Source organism: Tamandua tetradactyla, chromosome 21 (assembly GCF_023851605.1).
Source record: "Tamandua tetradactyla isolate mTamTet1 chromosome 21, mTamTet1.pri, whole genome shotgun sequence".
NCBI lineage: Eukaryota > Metazoa > Chordata > Mammalia > Pilosa > Myrmecophagidae > Tamandua > Tamandua tetradactyla.
In genome coordinates, this window is record NC_135347.1 from 39830031 (window position 1) to 39854607 (window position 24577).

General features: G+C 35.8%; 2 long non-coding RNA genes across 5 annotated transcripts in view; both read right to left on the minus strand.

Moving 5' to 3' along the window:
• Window positions 1-17106, minus strand: part of LOC143665583 (uncharacterized) — a 29600-nt gene extending 12494 nt beyond the window's left edge. For all 3 annotated transcript variants that reach the window (XR_013167095.1, XR_013167097.1, XR_013167098.1), the window contains exons 1-2: window positions 17041-17106; window positions 14826-14929 (exon numbers count right to left, since the gene is read on the minus strand). This is a non-coding gene — a long non-coding RNA (uncharacterized LOC143665583). The remainder of the gene's footprint in view (window positions 1-14825; window positions 14930-17040) is intronic.
• The window catches only part of LOC143665584 (uncharacterized), a 119440-nt gene extending 94882 nt beyond the window's left edge, over window positions 1-24558 (minus strand). The window contains exons 1-3 of one of the 2 annotated variants that reach the window (XR_013167099.1): window positions 24441-24558; window positions 23775-23928; window positions 17110-17151 (exon numbers count right to left, since the gene is read on the minus strand). This is a non-coding gene — a long non-coding RNA (uncharacterized LOC143665584). Of the gene's footprint in view, window positions 1-17109; window positions 17152-23774; window positions 23929-24440 lie in introns of those variants that run through there. The other variant, XR_013167100.1, reaches the window with a different exon arrangement.
• Window positions 24559-24577: the final 19 nt, after the last annotated feature.

Here is a 24577-nt window from a genome sequence, read left to right on the forward strand (position 1 = left end):
TATATTTAGGTCCTTGATCCATTTTGAGATGATTTTTGTGTATGATGCGAGGTAGAGATGCCCCTTCATTTTCTCGCAAATGGAGATCCAGTTTGCCGAGCACCATTTGTTGAAGAAACTATTCTTTCCCAATTGAGTGGTCTTTGCCCCTTGTCAAAAATCAGTCGGTCAAGCAGCAGCAGCATCCTCTGGAAACTTGTTAGAAATATACCTTCTTGCTTCACATCCTAGACTTATTAAATCAGAAATCCTGGGTGTGGTTGAGCAGTCTAGGCCTTAACAAATCCTCCAAGTGATTTCTAATGCACACCCAAAGTCCAAGGAACACAAAGTCAACAGACAAAAAATAAATTTGGGAAAAACTATTTGTAACAAATGCAACAGTCAGAGGATTAATACTTATACAAAGAATTCTTGTAAGTTGACAGAAAAGGAACAAATAATCTAATAGAAAAAGGAGCAAAGCATATGAAGAAGCAATCAGAGAAGAATCAAAATATGACAATATAAAACAATGCTAATTTCACCTGCAATCAGGGAAATGGAAATTAAACTAACAATGCACTTTATATTCATCAAGCTGGGAAATATTTTAAAAGAGTAATGACATATCCAGCTGAAGGGAAATAGGTATTCTCATACACTGCTGGTAGAAACGTGAATCGACACAACCTTTGCGGAAAGCAGTCTGGAAACATCTATAAAACTGAAAATTCATATACTTTTCAACCTAGCAATCCCACCTCTGGGACTACAAGCCCCTCAAAATAAAAGCTCAAATGCAGAGATACAGTACGAGGATGTTTACTGGAGCACTATCTGTAGCAGCAAAAAACTGAAAACCAAGTGAGTACCCTTCACTGGATTATCGATGAAGAATTCAGGTATTTCTGTAGCATGAAATACAAGGCAACTACCGAAAAGGAAATAATCAGAGCAGAGGTTTTCCACCTGGAGAACCACCTACAGGACTTTTAAAACCCAGATTGCTGGGATCCCCAGAGTTCTAAATTTAATATATATGAGTAGGGTCTAAGAATTTCTGTTTCTAACAAATTCCCAGGTGATGCTGATACTAGTGGTTCAGGGACCGCACTTTGAGAATTTCTGGTCTAAGTTACTATCGAATAAGAAGGGGGACATGTAAAATATATATTTAATATGATCTCATTTTTGTAAAACAAACCCATACATTCATGCACATGAATAAAAATATGCAGACTATATACTAGGTAATTATAGCCTGGGTTTACTTATGGGTATGGTAAACAAAAACAGTCTCTCTGTATATAAAGTGATCACATTTTATGTGTTTTTTTTTCCCAACAGAAAAATTTTATTGTATCTCTAAAATATCACTAGCAGGTCTGGCATCGTGTTTCCATACTAGACAACTCTTAGATCTTATTCATCAGCCTGCCAAACTGTTCCTTTTTCAGAGACACAGGTATCATCCAAAATTTTTCTGATTTTTTTTTAATATTGTTTTTAACCGTTGTTGTTTGCTGAATCAAAGTAGCTGAATTTGCTACAAGTTCAATCTCATTTCCTTAAAAAATTAACTCATCTTTCTGAGCTTGAGATACTGAAAAAGCAACACCTGGCCTCATCTGACCCTGCAGATTTCTTTTTCACCCAAGACATTTTGGATTTCAAAAAAGACACCCACTCTTCTGAATATCGACACTGATGGGGAAGTAAGCCTACGCAGAACTCATCCTGTAATGGAAGTCCAGAGTAACTGCCCTGACCACGTTCTGTACCTAACTACAGATAGTGTGATCTATGGCCAGTTCCTTACCATGACCCCACAGTTTGTCAACCCTAAGCCTCTCCTTTTTCTAAGGAGACTGATATGGTTGAAGCCTCCCCACAGGGTTCCTCTGGGGCCCTTCACAATAACTGTGTGTTCCTTCCATTTCCTGGAATGTCAACAGTCTGGCTGATGAAAATAGTCTTTATTCTCACAGTAGATGTAACAAAAAGAGGACGTTTTATACTTTCATGTTAAATTATTTGGTGTAGCATATAGAGGAAAACCTAAAAAACAAAAAAACTAAACAAAAAAAATCAGTTGGTCAGAAAGTAAGAGTTGATTTCTGAGCTCTCAGTCTGATTCCATTGGTTTATATGTTTGCTGTTGTGCCAGTTTGAAGCTATTATGTATCCCAGAAAAGCCATGTTTTAATCCTTATCCAATCTTGTGGGGGCAGTTGTTTCTTTAATCCTCATTCAAAATTGCTGGGTGGGATCTTTTTATTGTTTCCATGGAGATGTGACCCACCCAAGACCTCTCCAAACACCGGAGCCAATTGTGGGTGGTAACTTTTGATAAGATGGTTTCCATGGAGATGTATCTCCACCCAATCAAGGTGGGGATGCTTACTGGAGCCTACAGAGCAGTAAGAGCCTATAGACCCCTCACAGCCAGAGACTTTTGGAGATACCGAAGGAAAATGCCCCTGGGGAAACCTTATGAAATAAGGACAGAAAGCTAGAATACATTACCATGTGCCCTCCCAGCTAACAGTGAAAGCCCAAACTTCATCAGCCCTTTCTTCGGAGTTAAATTATCTTTCTCTGACACCTCAATTTGGACATTTTCACAGCTTTAGAACTGTAAACTTGCAAATTAATAAATTCCCCCTTTTTAAAAGCCATTCCGTTTCTGGTATATTGAATTCCGGCAGGTTTTACAAACTAAAACAGCCTTGTGCCAGTACCATGCTGTTTTGACTACTGTGAATTTGTAACAAGTTCTAAGACTAGAAAGTGTGAGTCCTCTAACACCATTCTTTTTCAAAATGGCTTTGGCTATTTGGGGAACTTTACCCTTCCACGTAAATTTCATGACTGGCTTTTCAATTTCTGCAAAGAAGGTTACTGGAATTTTAACCGGGATTGTGTTGAATCTATAAATCACTTTGGGTAGAACTGACATCCAATACATGAACATTTCCACTTTTTTATGTATTTGTTGATTTCTTTTAGCAGTGTTTTGTAGTTTTCTGTGTACAAGTTCTTTCCATCCTTGAGGATATTTATAACTATCTTTTAGTTGCTTATTACAAATGGAGCTTCTTCCTTGATTTCTTCTTCTGATTGTTCATTAATAACATATAGAAACATTACTGATGTTTGGATGTTAATCTTGTACGCTGCCACTTTGCTGAATTCATTTATGAGCTCTAGGAGCTTTCTGGAGGATATTTCAGGATTTTCTGTACATAAGTGTTCTAGTTTGCAAGCTGCCGAAATACAATATACCAGAAACAGAATGGCTTTTAAAGGGGGGAATTTATTAAGTTGCAAGTTTACAGTTCTAATGCTGCGAAAATGTCCAAATTAAAGCAAGGCTATAGAAATGTCCAATCCAAGGCATCCAAGGAAAGATACCTTGGTTCAAGAAGGCCGATGACATTCAGGGTTTCTATCTCAACTGGAAAGGCATGTGGCGAACATGCCAACATGTGCTTGCTCACCTTCCAGGCTTCTTGTTCATAAAGCCCCCCTGGGGGTGTTTTCCTTTCTCATCACCAAAAGTCTCTGGATGCATGGGCTCTTGTGGTTCTAAAGCTTTTTCAAAAATGGTTCCTTCTTAAAGGGTTCCAGTAAGCAATCCCACCTTGAATGGGTGAAGACACATCTTAGTGGAAGCCATCTAATCAAAAGTTACCACCCACAGTTGGGTGGGTCACATTCTCTATGGATCATTAAAAACCTCCCACCCAGCAATATTGAATGAGGATTAAAAGTCATGGCTTTTCTGGGGTACACCACAGGTTCAAATCAGCACAAAAGGATAATGTCTCTACAAAGAGGGAAGGTTTTTCTTCTTCCTCTCTTACTTAAATGCCTTTCATTTCTTTCTCTTGCCTAATTACTTTGGCTAGAACTTCCAGTACAATGTTGAATAACAGTGGTGGCAGTGGGCATTCTTTTCTTGATTCTGATCTTAGGGGGAAATTTTTCAATCTTTCACCATCAAGTATGATGTTAGTTGTGAGTTTTTCAGATATACCCTTTATCATATTGAGGAAGTTTCCTACCTTTCCTAGTTTTTAAGTGTTTTTATCAAGAAGGGGTGCTGGATTTAGCCAAATGCCTTTTCTGCATCAATTGAGATGATCATGTGTTTTTTCCCCTTAATCGTTAATGTGGTATATTCTATTAATTTACTTTCTTATGTTGAAAAACCCTTGCATACCTCAGATAAATCCCAGTTGATCATGATGCATAATTCTTTTAATGTGCTATTAGATACAGTTTACTAGTATTTTGTTATGGATTTTTTCATCTATATTCATAAAAGATATCAGTCCATAATTGTATTTTCTTATGGTATCTTCATCTGGCTTTGCTTTGAGGGTGATGTTGAGCCAGATTGGTGTCAGTCCTTCTTGGAATGCTTAGTGAAATTTCCCTGTGAAGTCTTCTGGTCCTGGGCTTTTCTTTGTTGGAAGCTTATTTTTTGTTTGTTTTTTTAAATGTTTCTATCGACAAATCTTTACACACAAACATTCCATTGATTGGTGTACAATCAATGGCTCATAGTAACATCACATAGTGGTGTATTCATCACCATGATCATTTTTTAGAACATTTGCATTACTCCAGATAAAGAAACAAAAAGAAAAAACTCATATATCCCATACCCCTTACCCCTCCCTCTCATTGACCACTAGTATTTCCATCTACCCAATTTATTTAACCCTTTTGTCTTGCTGTTATTTACTTTTCATCCATATTTATTTTTAAAATCATCTGTCCATACCCTAGATAAAAGAAGCATCAGACACATGGTTTTCACAATCACACAGTCGCATTGTAAAAGTTATATATCTATACAGTTGTCTTTAAGAATCAAGGCTACTGGAACACTATTCTACTTCCCTCTAACCACTCCAATACACCATAAATTAAAAAGGGATATCTATATAACACATAAGAATAACCTCCAGGATAATCTCTCAACTCTTTGAAATCTCTCAGCCACTGAGACTTTATTTTGTCTCATTGCTCCCCCTCTTTTGGTCAGAAAGGTTTTCTCAATTCCTTGATGCCAAGTCCCAGCTCATTCCCAAGAGTCAGGTCCCATATTGCCAGGGAGATTTACACCCCTGGGAGTCATGTCCCCTATAGGGGGAGGGCAGTGAGTTCATCTGCCAAGTTGGCTTAAAGCGATAGGCCACATCTGAGCAACAAAAGAGGTTCTCTGAGGGTGACTCCTAGGCCTAATTTTAAGTAGGCTTAGACTATTCTTTGCAGGAATATGTTCCATAGGGGCGAACTCCAAGATCAAGGGCTCAGCCTATTGATTTGGTTGTCCCCACTGCTTGCAAGAATATCAGAAATTCTCCAAATGGGGAAGTTTAATATTTCTTCTTTCTCCCCAGTTCCCCAAAGAGACTTTGCAAATACTTCCTTATTCACTGTCCAAATTACTCTGGGATATATCAAGGCCATCACACTGACCTGGACAAACCAATACCATGTACTTATGGTGTTCAACTGAATTTACCACACAAGTTAAATTAGGAAATACACTACGCAAAATATAAATTTTGTGCTAAATAAACATTTTTCCTTTTGGTCTCAAACAATAGTTGAAGTCTTAAAATATGGATAATATCTTCCTTTACTCTGTATTCTGATAAACCTTAGTCCTAACTAGATCAGCTTCAATCATATTTCTACTTGAAGTCTGATCACTTTTTCAACTTTATAAACAGTTCCTATATGGGGTACTGATGACTTTCATAGCTTCAGAGCTCTAACTCTGAGTCTCAGGTGTCACATAAGTATCCAAAGTTTCTGGGAACAGCCACATTATAAATAAACAGTTCAATATCTCAGAATTTAGAAATAATAGTTACAACTTCTGAATATGTGTGACTGCTCTAAGAGCTTACAATCTAGGATCCTTTACAATGGGCCTTAACCTGATAACATGTTCTCAACTTCATTTCACCGAGTTTTTATATTATAGTTAGCCCATATGGATTGAGGCATGATAATATTTGTCTTTTTGTTCCTGACATTTCATTCAATATATAGTCCTTAAGGTGCATACACATAGTTGCATGCTTCACAACTTATTGGAAGGTTTTTGATGATTGGGTCAATCTCTTTACTAGTAATTGGTTTGCTGAGATCTATTTCTTCTTGTGTTACTACAGGAAATTTGTATGTTTCTAGGAAGTTGTCCACATCATCTGGGCTATCTAATTTGCCTGCATACAGTTGTTCACAGTATCCTGTTATAGCCCTTTTTATTTCAATGTTTATGCTCCTTTTCACCTTTCTAACTGTAGTTATTTGTGGTCTCTCTCTTTCTTCTTCATCAGTCTAACTAAAAAGTTGTCTTTTTACTGACTTTTTTTAAAGAACCAACTTTTGATTTGTTGACTCTATTGTTTTTTACTCTGTATGTCATTTATCTCCACTCTAATCTTTGCTATTTCCATCCTTTTCCTGTATCTGGGTTTAGTTTGCTCTTCTTTTTCTAGTTCATCCAGTTTTGAGGTATGTCTCAAATTTGACATTTTTCTTCTTTTTCAATGAAAGCATTTAGAGCTATAACTTTCCCTCCCAGAAACTGTCTTAACTGCATCTCATTAGTTTTGTTACATTTTCATTTTCATTTTCATCAAGATAATTCCTAATTTCCTTGTGATTTCCTCTTTAACTCATTGGTTGTTTAAGAATATGATGTTTAATTTCCACATATTTGTGAGTTTTCCATTTCTCCCTCTGCTATTGATTTGCAGCTTCATTATATTGTGATTGGAGAAGGTACATTGTATGATTTTAATATTTTTTTTGATTTACTGAGACTTAGTTTGTGACCTAAGATACGGTGTATCCTAGAGAATGATCTATGTGCACTTGGGAAGAATGTATATCCTGTTGTTGTTGGGTGAAATGTTCTATATATGTCTGAAAAGTCTAGCTGGTTTCGTCTTCTATTAGATCTAGTCTTTTATTTTATTACTGATTTTCCATCTAGATGATCTATTCATTACTGAAACTGGTGTATTAAAGTCTACTATTAATGTAGAACCATCTCTTTCTCCCTTTAAATCTGTCAGTATTTGCTTCATATATTTTGGGGGCCTGCTGTTAGGTGCATATATATTTATATTAGCTACCTCTTCTTGTTGAATTGACCCCTTTATCATATAATGACCACTCCTGTCCCTCATAACAGTTTTTTATTTAAAGTTTATTTCATCTGATATTTGTATGGCTGCCCAGTTCTCTTTTGTTTACTATTTGCATAGTATATTTTTTCTATCCTTTCACTTTCAACCTACTCATGTCTTTGAATTTAAGGTACGTCTTTTGAAAACAGTATATAGTTAGGCTATGCTTTTTCATTCATTCTGAAAATCTCTGCCTTTTGAAAGGAGAGTTTAATCCATTTACAGGTTAATCCATTACATCAATAATGAAGAACTTTCTTCTGCCAGTTTGCTATTTAGCCTTTGTATGTCTTATAAGTATTGTCCCTCAATTTTTCTTTTAATGCCTACTTTCTTTCTTTCTCCCCAATCCACATTTTTTTAGCTCTCTGCCTAAATTACTCTGAGATATATTGGGGCATCATACTGACCTGGACAAACCAACAAAATCTTACTCCCTATTCAAGATTCCATGTAATTATGGTGTTCAAGAAAACTGAACATACAAGTTAAATTAGATAGTATGTTACCAAAAATATAAATTTTGCACCAAAGAAACTTCTCTCCCTTTGATCTCACAGAAGTTGAAGTTTGAAAATATGGGTCATATCATCCTTTACCCAGTATTCTGATTTACTTTAGTCCTATCCAGATCAGCTTCATTCACATCTCTCTAGTCAAACTTTTTAAACAATTCCTGTATGGGGTAATGCTGGGTTGCATAGCTTCAGTGCTCTAACTCTGAGTCTTAGTTGTCACATAAATACCTGAAGTCACCCTCATTTTTGAAACAAAGTCTCAAGGGTATAAAATTCTTGCTTGGCAGTTGTCTTCTTTAAGCACTGTGAGTACTTCAGCCAACTGCCTTCTTGCATCTGTGGTTTCTGATGAGAAATCAGTGCTTAATTTTATTGAGATTTCCTTGTACATAACATGTTGCTTTTCTCTCGTATCATTCAGAGCTCTCTCCTTGTCATTTGCCTTTGATATTTGAATCAGTATGTGATAGGGTGTATTTTTCTTCAAGTTTATCCTGTTTGGTATTTTCTGGATTTCTTCGGTGTGCATATTCACATCTTTTGCCAAGTTTGGGAAGTTTTCTGTCATTATTTATTTGAATATTCCTTTTGCACTTTCTTGTTTCCCCTTCTGGGACTCTGAATATGCATGTAATGGTACACTTGATTGTGTTCCAGAGGTCTCCTAGGCTATTTTCATTTTTTGCAATTCTTTTTTTTTTTTTACATTCTGCTCCTCAGCCTGACTCATTTCAATTGTCTTGTCTTAGAGTTCTTAAATTCTTCCTTCTGCCAGCTCCAATGAGTTGCTGAAACCCTCCTGGGATTTTTTTTCATTTTAGTTAATGTGGTCTTCAATTCCATTAGTTCTATTTGGTTCCTTTTTAAAATTTCTATCACTTTATTGAGGTTTTCATATTGTTCATTCATTGTTTCCTGATATCTTTTAGTCCTCTCCTTTATATTTCATTTCATCTTTTTGAGCACATTGAAGATCAATTATAAAGAGTCTTTGTTCTGTATGTCTAAAGCCTTGTCTACTTTGTTGATGCTTTCTGTATTTTTATCCGCTTCTTTTGGATGGGCCATGATTTCTTATCTCTTTGATTATCTTGTCATCTTTTGTTGCACACTGTACATTTCAATATTTTTAAATGTTAAATCTGGAATTTATTTCCTGAGATGTCCGTTTCTTGATTTTGTAACCAACTGGTGCTATGACAGAGATTTTCTTGACTGTCAGAACTAACAAAACACAAGCAAGCCCAAGCAGAAAACACCTTTCATTGCCTTCAAAATTGGCTTTGTATGGCTTTTGTGGTACTCTCCATCATAGTTTATCTTGCCTTCCAGGACAGTTAGCACAAGGCAAATGCAAAGTGCAGTGTTCTCCCTGTCTTTTCTGAGACTGTATCTTGTCCTTGGATTATGTTTGCTGGTGGCCTTAGGAGTTCCTCTGTTTACATGAGTTTGAATGTCCCAGGAATCAGATCTTCTCCCTCTCCCAGATCTTTCACTGCACACTTGAATCAGGTAAGCCGCTATTTAAGGCTGTCCGTCTGGAGTGTTTCTTATACTGCTTTTCATTGTCTCAAGCTGCTTTTGCATAGAGTACAAATTCTGAGAGGCAGGCATGCCTGGAAAGGATTTTCCCAAGTCAACCTTTCCCAGCCAGAACAAAGCCAGAGACCCACAAAGAGAATGCCCACTGGCTCCAAACCGCTCTGGGAAAGGGTTGGGTTGGTGGGCGGGGGGGCGGAGTTGACTAGGAAGGGTGCCAGGAGCTTCTTCTACATCTCCCCAAAGCTATGCTTTGTTGACTTGACCTCTGCCCAGCCAATGCAGCCCTTCAGCTATCCTCTGTAGCACTTTGAAACCCTATTGTCTTTAAGTCTTCACCAATGCCTTTTTCCAGCATGGACTGGGACAACAGCTATTCTGAGCTGAGCCCCCAGCCATCCAAAGTAGCTAATCAAAAGCTTTGATCAGCAAAGGATCTTGGGGAAGTGGATTATTATGCCTTTTTCTGGTACAACCAAGTTAGATGAGGGGCCAGACCCCACCAGTACTTGCTGTGTGGATGGGGGCTGGAGGGCAGTAACCACCCTGAGAATGCAATTTACTAGTATTTACCATAAATTTACCAGCCTCTTCCTCTCAATCTTCCCTGGATGCTACACAGTGTTCTACTGGACACTGGAGTTTCAAAATAGTTTATTCAGACAGTTCCTGACTATTTAATAGTTGTTCTGACAGAGAGACTGATTCCTGGAGCTTCCTACTCTGCCATATTTCATAATTTCCTACAAACATTTGGTTGTTTCAAAATCTAAAACATAAAAAAAATTTAATGATTAAATTTAAAATAGATTCATCATCATCCTTACTCCTTCCCCATGCTCCTCATCTTAGTGAATGATCCCACTCTTCAAATTTCCTGTGCCAGAAATCCATTGTCATCCTTGCTTCTCCCTCATCCTGCTACAACACATATTCAACTGATATACCTCATTCTGTCCCCACATACAATTATTTATGAATTTCTAGTGATTCTACATCCTAAATATCTTTCAAACTAATTGATTTCTCTTTAGCTTCTATGTTTCCACATTATTCTGGCCGCCTCATCACTGTTCTCAATTACAAGTCTCCTAAAATGGTCTCCATGCCTCCCTCAACCTATTTCCACACAAATTAGTTATTCTAAAACACAAATGTGGTAGATAGTTTGATTGAATGCCATATGTACTTGGGATCTCAGGTAGGACATGAGATTTTGCTGGTTTGTCCAGAGTGATGCCCCAATAAATCCCAGAGTGATTCGATCAGTGAGTGGAAAAGTATCTGCAAAGCCCCCTTCGGGGAATGGTGAGAAAGGGGAGAAATTCAACTTCCCCAAGTTGAATTCTTGACATTCTCACAAGCAGTGTGGACAACCAAAGCTATAGGCAGAGCCCCCAGTCTTGGGGTTTGTTCATATGAAACTTAACCCCAAAAAGGATAGGTCAAGTCTACTTAAAATTTAGGCCTAAGAGTCACCCCCAAGAGAGCCTCTTTTGTTGCTCAGATGTGGCCCCTCTCTCCAGCCAACACAACAAGCAGTCTCACCACCCTAACCCTCTCTACGTGGGACATGACTCCCAGGGGTGTGGACCTTCCTGGCAACGTGGGACAGAGATCTTGGAATGAATGGAGACTCTGCATCAAGGGATTGAGAAAAACCCTAGAATGAACTGAGACTTAGCATCAAGGGATTGAGAAAACCTTCTCGACCAAAAGGGGGAAGAGGGAAATGAGACAAAGTGTCAATGGCTGAGAGATTCCAAACAGAGTGGAGAGGTTATCCTGGAGGTTATTCTTATGCATCAAGTAGATAGCATCTTGTTATTCAAGATGTAATGGAGAGGCTGGAGGGAACTGCCTGAAAATATAGAGCTGTGTTTCAGTAGCCATGTTTCTTGAGGATGATTGAATAATGATACAGCTGTCACAATGTGACTGTGTGGTTGTGAAAACCTTGTGTCTGATGTTCCTTTTATCTACTTTGTCAACAAAGGAGTAGAACATATGGAATAAAAATAAATAATAGGAGGAACAAATGCTAAAATAAATTTAGTTTAAATGCTAGTGATCAATGAAAGCAAGGGGTAAGGGGTAGGGTAGGTATAATCCTTTTTTTTTTTCTTTCCTGTGTTCATTTTATTTCTTTTTCTGAATTAATGCAAATGTTCTAAGAAATGATGAATATGCAACTAAGTGATGATATTGTGAATTACTGATTATGTATGTTGTTTTATTTTGTTTATTTTTTAATTAATAAATAAATTTTTTAAAAATGAAAAAAAAATATGTAAAGTGATTCCCAAGTAAAAAAAAAAAAAAAACACAAATGTGAACATGTTAGTTAATTCCCTTAATTTAAAATGCTTCAGCAATGTTTGATACATCTGGAAAACAGTTCAAATTCTTTAATATTGTCCAACTTCCTGGTTTATCCAGAACTGTCTTTGTAATACATGTGGTACCAATATAATTATTAAAAACTTCCTTTTCACTCTCAAAAGCGTCCTAACTTGGACAATTAATTATATAGTCTCACTGTCTCTAAGGTTCTGCATATTCTGGCCCCTGATTACTTCTCTAGAGTCATTACTCAACACTTCCCTGTCCTTTTGCCTCTCTTGCTCAGCTCAACTCTTCTGGGAAGCCTCTGCCTGAGTACTGGATCAGTATTTATGGCCCTTGCAAGATGCTCCCTGTTTCAGTTTGCTAAAGCTGCTGGAATGCAACATACCAGAAATGAACTGACTTCTACAAAAGGGATTTATTAGGTTACAAATCTACAGTTCTAAGGATATGAAAACATCAAACTAAGGCTTCAAGGGGAAGAGACTCAGAGGAAAGGCAGCTGGCATCTGGGGTTCCTCTGTCACATTCCCACGTGGTGAACTCTACTTGTTCTTCTCCCAGCCTCTGGTTTCAAAAAGGCTCTCTCAGATCCTGTGGATCCTTCCTGTTTCTCCCCAAGGCATTTTCTTTCTTAGCTTCTCTAAACTCTCTTGACTCTTAAAGGACTCCAGCAAGTGGATTAAGACCCTCATGCCTTGAATGGGTAGGGTCACATCTCCACCGAAACAACTTAAACAAAGGTCCCACCCAACAATGGTCTACTCCCCCTTCAAGATTGGATTAAAAGAACATAGGCTTTTCTGGGGTAGGTAACAGATTTAAACCAGTACATTCCCTAATATCCTACTAGTACTGTTGTTAATATATATCTATTGCATACACATCTCAATTATAACAAAGTTTTTTTATCCTCCTTTACACTGTAAATTCTGAAGGGCAACTCTGCTATTTATGATGAGAACTTTATCAAATTACTTGACCCCCTCTAAACTCCAATTTCCTCATCTGTAAAATACCGATAAATAACAGTAATTATTATGAGGATCAAATGATATAAAAAGGATAAGAGCTTACCTCACTATCTCCATCATTATATCTATTTTAACGAGTTCTATTAATGGTCAAATATATTTTTCTCCTCTAGAGCTCTCTAAAATTGTCTTTCTTATTTTACACCTAATATTTTTATTTTGTCTTACATACCCTATTTACCAAGCAACTAGAATTAAAAGTTTGTTTCTTCTTAACACAAATATAACAACTCTCCACAATATAATCCTTTTTAGTTTTATTTCATTTTTTAAAGAGAACACATAGTTTCTAACAGAGAGTTATCTTCTGCAATGAGATAATACTAGAAACTATTAGTACTGGACAGGCATGGAACATTTTTTCCTCTCTTTCTTAGAGTGTAAACACATATTAGTTCCTACAGCAAATTGTACACATATACTATCATAGCCAATATGGTATATTTATAAGAAAAATACACTTTTAAACATATTGCAAAACAATGAGGACCAAATGCATGAATTTGTGGAAAACAATGTCCTCTACCATTTAAACAGATTTTTATTACTAACTGTAAATTGTTTTTGAAAAAAAGCCTATTATATGAAGGAATAATAATTCAAGTAATTAATGTGGTCTTACATTAACTGACTGAACATTATGCATAATACATTTAAAATTCTTTTCAATCTCAATATTCTAAAGAAAAATATACAGGTACTTTATAGCTCTCTTAACTTATGCTCTTTCTTTTCTAAATTTTAAGCCTAAAATTCATACTCCCAGAAGGGAAAATTTAGAATTATATGATTGCACAGTTCTACTCAGTGAAACATGCTCTTTCTCTAAGTTCAGCTATCATGTTTTACCTTTGTTAATAGTATGACTTTATCAAAGATTTTCTTAGTTTGTAAAGGATATGAGATAATACACCAAATAAACCCCTAGAGATTTTCTTTTAATTACTAAAGGAAAACTAATCCTTTCAGGAGTTAAATTTAAATAAACCAATGTAATCCACAGCACTGACTACTGTCATACTTTCTTATATCTTACAACTATCCAGAATGTTACATCTCACTTTCATTCACTAAGTCCCTAAGAATTTGTTCCTTCATGGCAAATACTGAATTATATTCCACTTAGTCAAAAAAATAATAATAAAAATATGCTTAAATATGTATTAATTTGCTAAGCTGCTGCAATGCAATATACCAGAAACGGAACGGCTTTTAAAAAGGGAATTTAATAAGTTACAAGTTTACAGTTCTAGTGCTGAGAAAATGTCCAAACAAAGGATACAGAGATAGATACCTTGGCTCAAGAAAGGGTGATCCAGGAAGGCACGTGGTTGGCGTCTGCTGGTCCTTGTTCCTGGTTCCGTTGCTTCCAGCTTCTGATGCCAATGGTTTTCTCTCTAAGGATCTGCGGGCCTTCACTTAACTGCTCTGGGACAAAACTCTGCATTTCATCTCTTAGCTTAGCATCTCCCAGATTTCTTCTCTTCTGGTTCTGGCTATTTCTGTGAATCCCTGCTTAGCACCTGGGCGATTTCTGTCTTGATCTCCAAACGTCTCCAATGGCTCTTCATTTGTGTCTATGTCTGCATCTGAGGTTTCTTCAAAATGTTTCCTCTTTTAAAGAACTCCATTAAACTAATCAAACCCCACCCTGAATGGATGGAGTTACATCTTCCTCTTATCAAAAGGTCATACGCACAATCGGGGGCGCCACATCTTCATGGAGATAATCTAATCAAAAGTTTCTACTCTACAATATTGAATCAGTATTAAAAGAAACTGTTGCCCTCACAAAATTGGATCAGGATTAAAACGCGGCTTTCTGGGGTACTTAAAAGATTCAAATCAGCACAATATGTATTCATTTATTAATTTTGCATATATAAATATAAAATATATATATTTAGTGACCAGCGCTTCTCATATCTTATCACTGAATCTGCTGAACCTATAAATGAAGAACTGTCTGCATTTGGAAATGTCTTTAGCAATTTTAATGTCTAAAAGGGCATTATCTCTACACAATCTCAATATATACAGTAAATACAATATTATACAATCAAGATCCTCAAAACAAACTTTTTTTATTACCTACTTACAAGTCTGTTTAAACTATTTTATTAAATACCAGCTATTACAAACTGTATTAAAAGTATGCAAAAACAATGTTGCATTTCATTTACCTTCCTCAGACTCTTGCAGTCAGGTATTTTGTTCTCTGCTTTGGGGCACAATTGCATTTTTCCTGAGGCTCAGTTAAAAGCAGGCTGAAAGACTCCTTCATTATCTTTAAATAAGCAAAAATAAAAATAAAACATGCTGTAAGGGAATATTTATATTTTCAAAGTAATTATTACTTCATAGCATAAAGCTTTACTTTAACAAAGGCCAGTAATCATTATTTACTTTAACTAGAATTGGACAATACATCATGATGATGACCTTGTGGCAATCAGCATACATTTACAGAAATAATGGGTTGAACTTAAATCTTTGTTTTAATTCAGCAGACTCATGTGGTTTCATGTGGTTAATGGGAAAAACTGCCCATTAGATTCTACAATCTTACAACAGAACATTGCTTAAAGATAATGCATCATTATCATTCTGTCACATACCAATAAACATTTATTGAGTGTGTATTACATGCCAGGCACTATACCAAGTGCTAAAGATATAAAAATATTTAACACCTGAGCACTAGATAAGACAGTGTGAGTGCCCTTGAGAGACTTGGAGTAATATGGATGAGATAATAAGTGTACAAGGTATATTAAAAACGGCAAAGAACAGAGTTTGTGAGTGGTACTGTGAACACAGAAAAGAAACTGAGGGCAGAGAAAGAATGGTTATAGGCAGCTACTTGAAGGAAGTAATACGTCATTGATAAATAAGCCTACTATGCTTGTAAGTAATATAGCTGTGATTAAGAGTACAGGTTCAAATCCTAGTACAAGCGTTTACTAGCTGTGTGAGTTTGGGAAAGCTACTTATCTTCCTAAGCTTCCGTTTCTTTATCTATTAAATTGATATGATAATAGTACTTACCTCACAGGGCTATACATATCAAATAAGATGAATGAGCAAAAAGCACAGTGCTTGCCATTAAATATGCTAGTATGCTAGTACTGAAGTTGCTATGATGATAATGATCTCTCTGTCCCTCTCTCTCTCACATATACACGCACACACACACACCACCCAGCACACAACCTGCTGAGTTTTGCTCTTGCAAAATGTATCCACATCCTATACATCTATAAAGGGGAAGAAAAAAAAACCCTGTTTCATCCCATCTCTTATCACTCATACCCGACTCCTTCCTTCTCTCCTAGCTTCTGTTATCAGTTAAGCAAGCTCACAGAGGCCCTGAAAAGTCTGTGACTTCTTGTCATTACAAGACATGCCTGCTCCACGTCTACTCTTTGAACATAAGCCTGGCTACCTGAAAGCATTTCTAGACTATCTATCTACTATGACTTTTTGTTTATCCTTCTCTGTCCCCACATCCACCAGGGAACAGATATTTTCCCCTCCAATCGTGTATTACTCCCCTGATGGGTCCTTCTAACTAATGTTTTGGTGATTTTTATGTGGTTCTACTTGACCATTTTTGGCCCCCATCTCCTAGCTAATGGCCCACATTTCATTTCACAGAGTGAATAGAAAACTTTTAATAACCTTAGTTATGTGAAAGTAAAGATATGAGAATAAAACATTTATAAAATAAAATTAAGAATCACTGCACAAATATGACTATGTGATTGTGAAAACCTTGTGTCTGATGCTCCTTTTATTTATGGTATGGACAGATGAGTAAAACATAGGGATTAAAAATATATAAATAATAGGGGGAACAAATGTAAAAATAAATTCAGTAGATAGACATGCTAGTGATCAATGAAAGGGAGTGATAAGGGGTATAGAAAAAAAATAGGGGAAACAAAGGCTAAAATATATTGGGTAGTGGAAATATTAGCAATCAATGAGGAGGGATAAGAGTATGGTATATATGAGTTTTTTTTTCATTTTTCTTTGTATTTCTTTTTCTGAATTGATGCAAATGTTCTAAGAAATGATCATGGTGATGAATATACAACTATGTGACAATATTATGAGTTACTGATTATATACCAAGAATAGAATGATCATATGATATGAATGTTCATTTTTGTATGTTGTCATGTTTAAAAAGATTTAAAATTAAAACAGATAAGGAATCACTGCATAGACAGAAAACGTGACTAAAAGACAAAATCATTGGGGCTTGTGAAGGTGAGAAAGGCTAGCATTGGAAAGAGAATAAAAGTATGGTTTTTAGGTTTTCTCTACATTACCTTTTTAAGGATCATATCTCCATTTTACAATCAGTCTTTCCCCTGCACACTGGACACTTACCTATCAAGCGACTCTTTCTCGAGGTTCTTCTCTCTTTCCTCCTTGTTCATTTGCAGAAAGATCCAAATGTGGGGCTCAGCTCACATTTCTTCTTACACATTCTGAGGGTGTCTACCAAGTTTCACCCAAAACAGACCCAAATAATAGCAAAGAAGAATAATAATAATAAATTAAAATTAAAATTAAAAGATGTCTCCCTATTTAACAGGTCCACTGTATAAGTAAAGTGTTCCCTATTTTTAACCCAGATGTGACAAAATTATTTGGGCTTTACCAAAGCATTGCTACCACATTCAAAAGACCATGACAGAATATATTATTTTCATTTGCAAATTATTCATGATTGAACTCTGTTGCTCGTAGATATGTCCTTGGATAATTTGCTATGGTCACTTTTACAACAGCATGTAAACCACCATGCCATAAAGCTCACTATATATGTTTAAAGTCCAAAATAATAAAACTTTAAATTCTTTTCTATCAAATACTTTTCAGAGAAATGATTTGAAGTTCACATGTATAGAAACTGGCTATGCTAATTTTCAGCAGAAAATTCAACCTGCCTCATGTTCCCACTGAAATTTTTTATTTATGCAGTTTATATATGAACTAAAAAGAGATTATATTATAAAAACAATAAATATAAACTTATTACTGATTATCCATATGTGACTTTACTATGTCACAAATTAAATGTGCTATTTTAAGGTTTAGCTATCACCTAAATAACCTGTTTGCTGACCTTGAAACAAAAGGTTATTTGAATTATTGATAAATCACATACCATACATCCATTTGAATATATAGGATTCTACAAAAGTTCCATGTACTAGGCTAACTTTCCGGAAACCTACATCCTCCAGATGGGTCCCTCGGCCAGAAAAGTCTTAAAACCTGGAGGTGCCAGCCTCTCCAAAAGATCAGCTAGTTCCATCTCAACCCCATATTATTGACAGCCCCTTTCAACATGAAAAGTTAGAATGGCCATAGCCCAGATACCGCTAAAGAGTGGGAGAAAGATCAAAGGTGATGGTGAAGTTATACAGAGAAGGTAGGGTTTAACAAACTAATATGATTGCTGAATCATTATATTGATATTTCTTTTAGTCTCTAGTATCTTAGAGCAGGTAGAAGTAAAAACCTAAAATTGTGGAACTGTAACCCATATCAAACTCTGAAATCTGTTCTACAATTAATTGTTGCACTGTGCTTTGAAATTTATTGCTTTTTTTTGTATATATGTTATTTTTCACAAAAAAAGTGACAATTAAAAATATGTATATTCCTTTTAGCCTCCAATGTCTGGAGCAGCTAGAAGGAAAAATCTGAGATAGTACGGTAGCTCATGAAAAATTCTGGGATCTGTCCGGTAACTACTTGTTGAAGCGTGCTTTGAAAATTATTGCTTTTCTTCTTTCTTTGCTTTGTATATATGTCATATGATACTATTAAAACAGTGAAAAACAAAAAAATAAAGTGATACTACAGATACGTAAAAAAAAAAAAGTTATTTGGAATAGGAAGAATTCTGGAGACAATGGGTTTATCAAACTTTTAAACTTAAATTGCCTCTCCTCCTAACAGCTCTTCCCTGATAAACACTTCCTTTACCATAGCTACTTCTTTTTCTGTTCTTTTTTTTTTTTTTTTTTTTTTTGTGGTCCGGGAATCAAGCCTGGATCTCCTGCATGGAAGGCGAGCATTCTACCACTGAACCACTAATGCACCCCATAACTACTTCATAAATGTGGTAGAATTGATATTTTCCAACAATAAGAAAGATAAAAACATGAGAGCTGAGTTGAAGATGAGAGAGAAGTTTATGATAACATAAAGAATAACAGTAAGTAAAACTAAATAAAGCTAACCTTAGGTGGCAGACCCTTAAAAGATGCTTCCATTAAACAGTATTGAAAAGGCCAGGAATAATTAGTTTTCATTTTTTTAAAATCATTTATGATAATCTCCTTCATTGACAGAGAAAATATTGGTGACTGAATGGCAACATTCCCCATGTAAGATCTCAAAAATGAATATTCAGTTAGTCAAATATAATTTGATGTGAAAAACTGAGAACTGTTTCCTTTCTATTATACTCTGCCATTAAAAATCAATAAATATCTATCAAGAACATATTATTTATTATAATATGAAATTTTGTATCCTCATTACATAAAGCCATGCCCACTCAAAAGTCATAAAATAGTTGAAAAAAGTGATTTATCATTTCTGATCCTTCCTGTAGGCCAGAAACCACCAGACGAATAAACTTTCCTAACTCACCTAACTTAATATGCAATAGTGTTATAAATTCACTTAAGCGACTATCCCTTAGAGTCAATAAATCAAATCTGTTATCAAAAACACCCAAGCTTTGGAAAATACAATTCTCAATTTTGCTACTTATTCAATGTGGTAGCCAGTAAAATTCCCCAACAATAGAAAAGCTGGTAACATGAGAGCTGAGCTGATTCAAGATAGGGCTTTTGTGTATAAATATTTAAGTACTACCAATAAAATACTAGAGATAGTAAAATACTAAGTCCACCATCTCTCCCAAAGAGTAAAATTAATTCTGTCCTTGTATAATCCAGAACTTATCACTTAGTTGAGTACTGAAATAGTTTTCAAAAATCACTAATCCTCCGAGATCTAACTCAGTTTTTAAAATACTTAGTAGAATCAATATTGTCTTCTAATTTCCATTCATTTCTTTCTCTATGTCTACCAATATTACCATGGTAAGAAACTCCAAGCTTCTGTATAGAGCAGGTATGGTCATATCCTGCCCATAAGTGGAGAATCCTCATTAAATATAGTAATAGAAACAGAATACATTCTCTTTTTTAATAAATCTACTGAGGGTTATCATAATATTTTTGGTCTCTGAGCACAAAATCAGAATACAAATATTCTCAAAATATGAGAATTCTTACATTCTCAGCTATTTTATTATATTCTTTCAGCCCTTAAATAAAGTAGGATAAATTTTGAAGTATGAAAAGGGAAAAAATACCATTGATTACTGCGTTACTATGCTTTTTAGTAAATATCTCAAATTGCTTATGTAACTCATTCTCCAAAATGTCTCTATCAGTGACAGAAGAGAGAAAGACTGAGGAACAAGAGAAAAAGGAGGCATTAAATGCTTCCAGTACAATTATTTTCTCAGCAAATACCTCCAATCTTTTCACTGTAGTGTCATTGCTTTTCTTTTTTATTTAAAATGTGCACATTTGACCTAGTTCAGAAAGGGCCGGGTATAACTGGGATTGAAATACATATTAAACTAGCAATCAGATAGTCCTACTCGAGTAAGTAGTTAAATAAATTATGGTTCCTGGTACCTGCCCGTGCAAAAAATAAAATAAATAAATAAATTATGGTCATTCCACATGGAATACTATGCAGCCATTATGAATCTTGTTAAATACATAATGAAGTATGTGTGTACGTGCATAATTTTTTTCATAGATTCAAAAGCACACAATTTTTTCATTTAAACATCTATTAAATCATAATGCATTTTATAATCCATAGCACATTACAGCTGCCAGCAAGGAGGCAGTCACAACATAGTTGTAAGTACCATCAACTTGGTCATATTTAATGTCCATGATTTTGTCTTTTCGTTTGAGTTTTGTGCATTATTGTCACTGCATGTGCTGTGTTTAATCCCATTTAATATGAATTCCTAGTTGTTGTCTAAAATCTTCAGTTGATACTTCATGGCAAATTAAGAGTACAACTACATCAAAATCTGAAGACAGGGTGAAAGCAGCCTAGGACAAAATTCTGGAGACAATACCACAGTTAAGACAATACAGCTACACAAACCACTCAATGACAAAGAGGCTAACAAAAAAAATTCTATGTGATAGCAAAGCACTGGCATAGCTTAACTGGCAATATTCTTCTTTCTTAGTTGTACATCTAGATGGAAATAATCATGGGTGATTTTTCTTAAATCAAGAAATAAAAATAAAAGATTCAAAGGCACTCACATGACACGTATCACACTACGTCTTAATGAGAGAACAGAAACCAAACTTGGTACTGAATTTTATCACAAAGTATATGACACATTTACATGCCCTTTAAGTATGAAGAACTTGATTAAAATCACAAAAAAACTATTAAATATAAAAAAAATCTTATTCATTTTGCTAGTAATACAGCAAATCTTCCCTCCACTATCCACACAAAAGTCAAGTTTTTTGAATTTTGAAGATGTTAAAGAGTTTAAAAGTTGTGAAATACAGAATTAAGACTTAAAAAAACTCTCTTAATTCTACAACACTCAAGTCTGTCAGGTGCCGGTCAAAATAAAGATTAAGTATGGATTTCATATTTTTCTTTAAGAAACAAATTCTGACTATTGGTATGGTTTTTCTTACAGTTATACACAAAAGGGGCTCTTATACAAAACTTTCAATTGAGATGGCTTGCTTTCTAAAGTGCATTTAATATAATTTTACGTGAAAACTCCAAACTTTGCAGCTATTTTGACATATCTCTTCAATATTATATATCTTAAGAGTGATTATATTCATCAGTTTTTAATGGAGTTTCTGAGGTTGAGTTCAAACTTTTATACACTAAGGTGGAATAGCCATTTAATTCAAAATCCAAAAAACAAATACCATGCTAAAAGATTCCCAATTAAGGTCTGAAGAAGCTATAAAAGGGAGGGCTTAGTTATTCTGTCTAGTTAAAACTTTATTCAGTTGTGCCAACTGAATCTATTGGAGGGATTAGAAGGAAAGGAGATAACATAGTAGTGGGATGTTGTTCTGGGCACAGAAAGCAGCATGTAACTGCACATTGGCAACAGCGGGACATGCTAACAAAGGGGACAGAAGATGTACTTGACAGGAGTATAGAGAGTTAGAGGATGAGTAGGAGGAGATGACATATGAGACGTAGGCTGGTTGCAGTAGGAAAGAGTCTTGGTGGTTAGATGAATTGCTTAAATTTAATGTAAAAAAAAAAACAATAAGGGCCCCATGAAACACGCTGAGAAGACCAAGATAATGGCTACAGGACAGCATTTCAAGCTGCCTAAAGAGTAGTTAGACAGGGAGTCCTGAAAAGGGGAGGTTATGAATGTCAGAATCACAAGAAAAAGCACTCAAACTTTGGCCCAAGTTTCTTTGCTTTTTAGAGATGAAAAGATAAGGGATTTAGAGGTGTCAGAGTTTTTTGTTTCGTAAAAGCAGTCGAATTTTCTGGTCTTTTCATGGTTTTAAAAAATAGGAGGAGGAAAGCAGAATGAAGCAAGTAAACTCAAGTTTAGGTACTTAAGGTAAGTCACGTGACCGATTTTAAAGCGAAGGAAAATGATAACTAGGGTTAGTGAATGGGAGCCAAAGACAAATGATAAGGGATAAAAATTTCTTTCTTGGTAACTTTTCACTTACTAAAGGGTTTAGAAAGACACGGTAAAAAGAAAATAAAGAAAAAAGCAAAATAATAATAAAGATAATGATATATAATATCCACAAGGCTTTAAACAGAAGGAATACTGTAAAATACAGTGATAGTAGTGAATTATAATAATTTAATGTGTTAAAATAATTTTCCAAATGACAGGTAAAATTCTGAGGGTTCCTTTTGATTAACTGCAAGTCTAGGTTATTTAACAAGCTAATGCCCATTTCTTTAGACATATGCTATACTCTAATGGAGACATTTTACTAAAAACACTGAAGAATTCAGTCATTGTTCACTATCCCTTAATAATTTAAAACATAATTTTAGAAATGAAGGGCTTATTGTGTAGAGCACTTTTAAATCCATTCCTTGTTCAATGTCATTTAAATGCTTAAAAACTGACATTTTAGCAAATTCAATCAAGTTACCACTAGGTGGCGAAAAACAACAAGTAGTGTCTGTTACAGCTTGTAGAGGTCTCAAAAACTTTACCAACTTGAATTTCCACCAGGTGTCAGCCAAGAAGGAGAAAAAAAATACTATTTTCCCCCTACACAAATAAATACACAAATCCATACTTTAAAACATAACGATCTAAACTCTTTGTCAGAGATAAATGGCTTGCCCATTAACTGTCCAGATAGTTGGCATGTTTGGACTCTACAACACTGTTGAGTCCAAGATATTGAACAGCTAAAATCCAACTAAATAAAATTTAGTTTCTTCAGAAAAAGCAAAACAAGATCGATGAGTTTAGTTTATTGTGACTCATAGGCTCAACTTATACAAATACAGCGCACAAAAGAATCTAAAATATTTACAAGTGAACAGCCAAAAATCTTCTGAAGTATATTTGGCCAAATATATATATATAGTTCCAGATTCATATTTTTTCTTTCTATATTTCTCTTTTATATGCAATTCTGTTTACTGCTAATACTGCTAGATGAGTTTACCGTTGTTATGCTTAGAACCCCAGTGTGCTATTATCAATGTTGCTATTTTTTCTTAACAAATATTCACAATAAAAAGGAAGCAATGCATTTCTCTTTAAAATGTATTATGAGAATTACTGTGTTGAACAGTCCAAGACTGTCAGCCGAAAATCAAAATTAAAGCTTTACAGTATTAAGCCCCATTTAAAATATCAGGCCATGCTTTTTTTAAAGCCATCTTGTGTGCTACACCAATTTCTAACAAAGATTTTTTCCGACCCTGTTCTAAACAATATGTCAGCTACACTACCATGCCATGCTGCCTTTTATAAGGTGTTACTTTTTAAGGCCAAATTCTATTCTTACTCTTCTGGACACAGGATCAGCAATCATGTCATCTTCTGCAAATCTGGCCGTAGGTGGTGTCTTTAAAAAGGACTTTTTCTTCCTTCGAGGAAGTGGTCAAGCCTTTTTCTCCTAGTGTCATCATGGAGACAACTTGGTTGGTTTTCGTTGCTAGCTAAGGACGAGATGGAGAAGAAAGCAAGTACACTGATTAAATTCTACTTGATTTTCTTCTTGCTCCTTATAGTATTCGCTTTTAGGATCCCTTTGGCTTCGACTGAGTTCATTTCGTCCTGCCTACAAAGTACTGATATAAACAATAAACCAAGAATGTTCTTGTCTATGAACAATATTTCTTGTCTGGTTTTTATTACGTTTTCTTTTGAAATTCGTTAGATTATGCTCGGCAATCAGCCGCTTGCCCAACCGGTTTCTCCCCTTCCCCCATCTCCCTTCACACATCACTTTTTCCTCCTCCCACCCAGGCCGTGGGCAAAGCCCTGCAGCGCCGGTAACGCACGCCTCGGGCCGGTCCCTCACTCGGCAGTTTATCCTTACTTGGCTTTGCTAACAGCTCCCCACCCAGCCCTCGGCCCCTAGCGCCCACTCTACCATTATCTTTCTATTAGAGTGTGCTTGGTAAGGGGCTCCAGACGGGACGTCGAGGGTTTACGGTAGCCTGCCTACCAATAGGAGCCCACAATGAAGAGAAGTCAGGTTGAGCGCGCCGGCGGACCCAGCGTCTCCTTTCCCCGGCGCTACACCTACTGTACCCGCGAGCGAGCGAGCCAGGGAGCGAGCAGGGCCCGGGAGGGGGCGCGCAG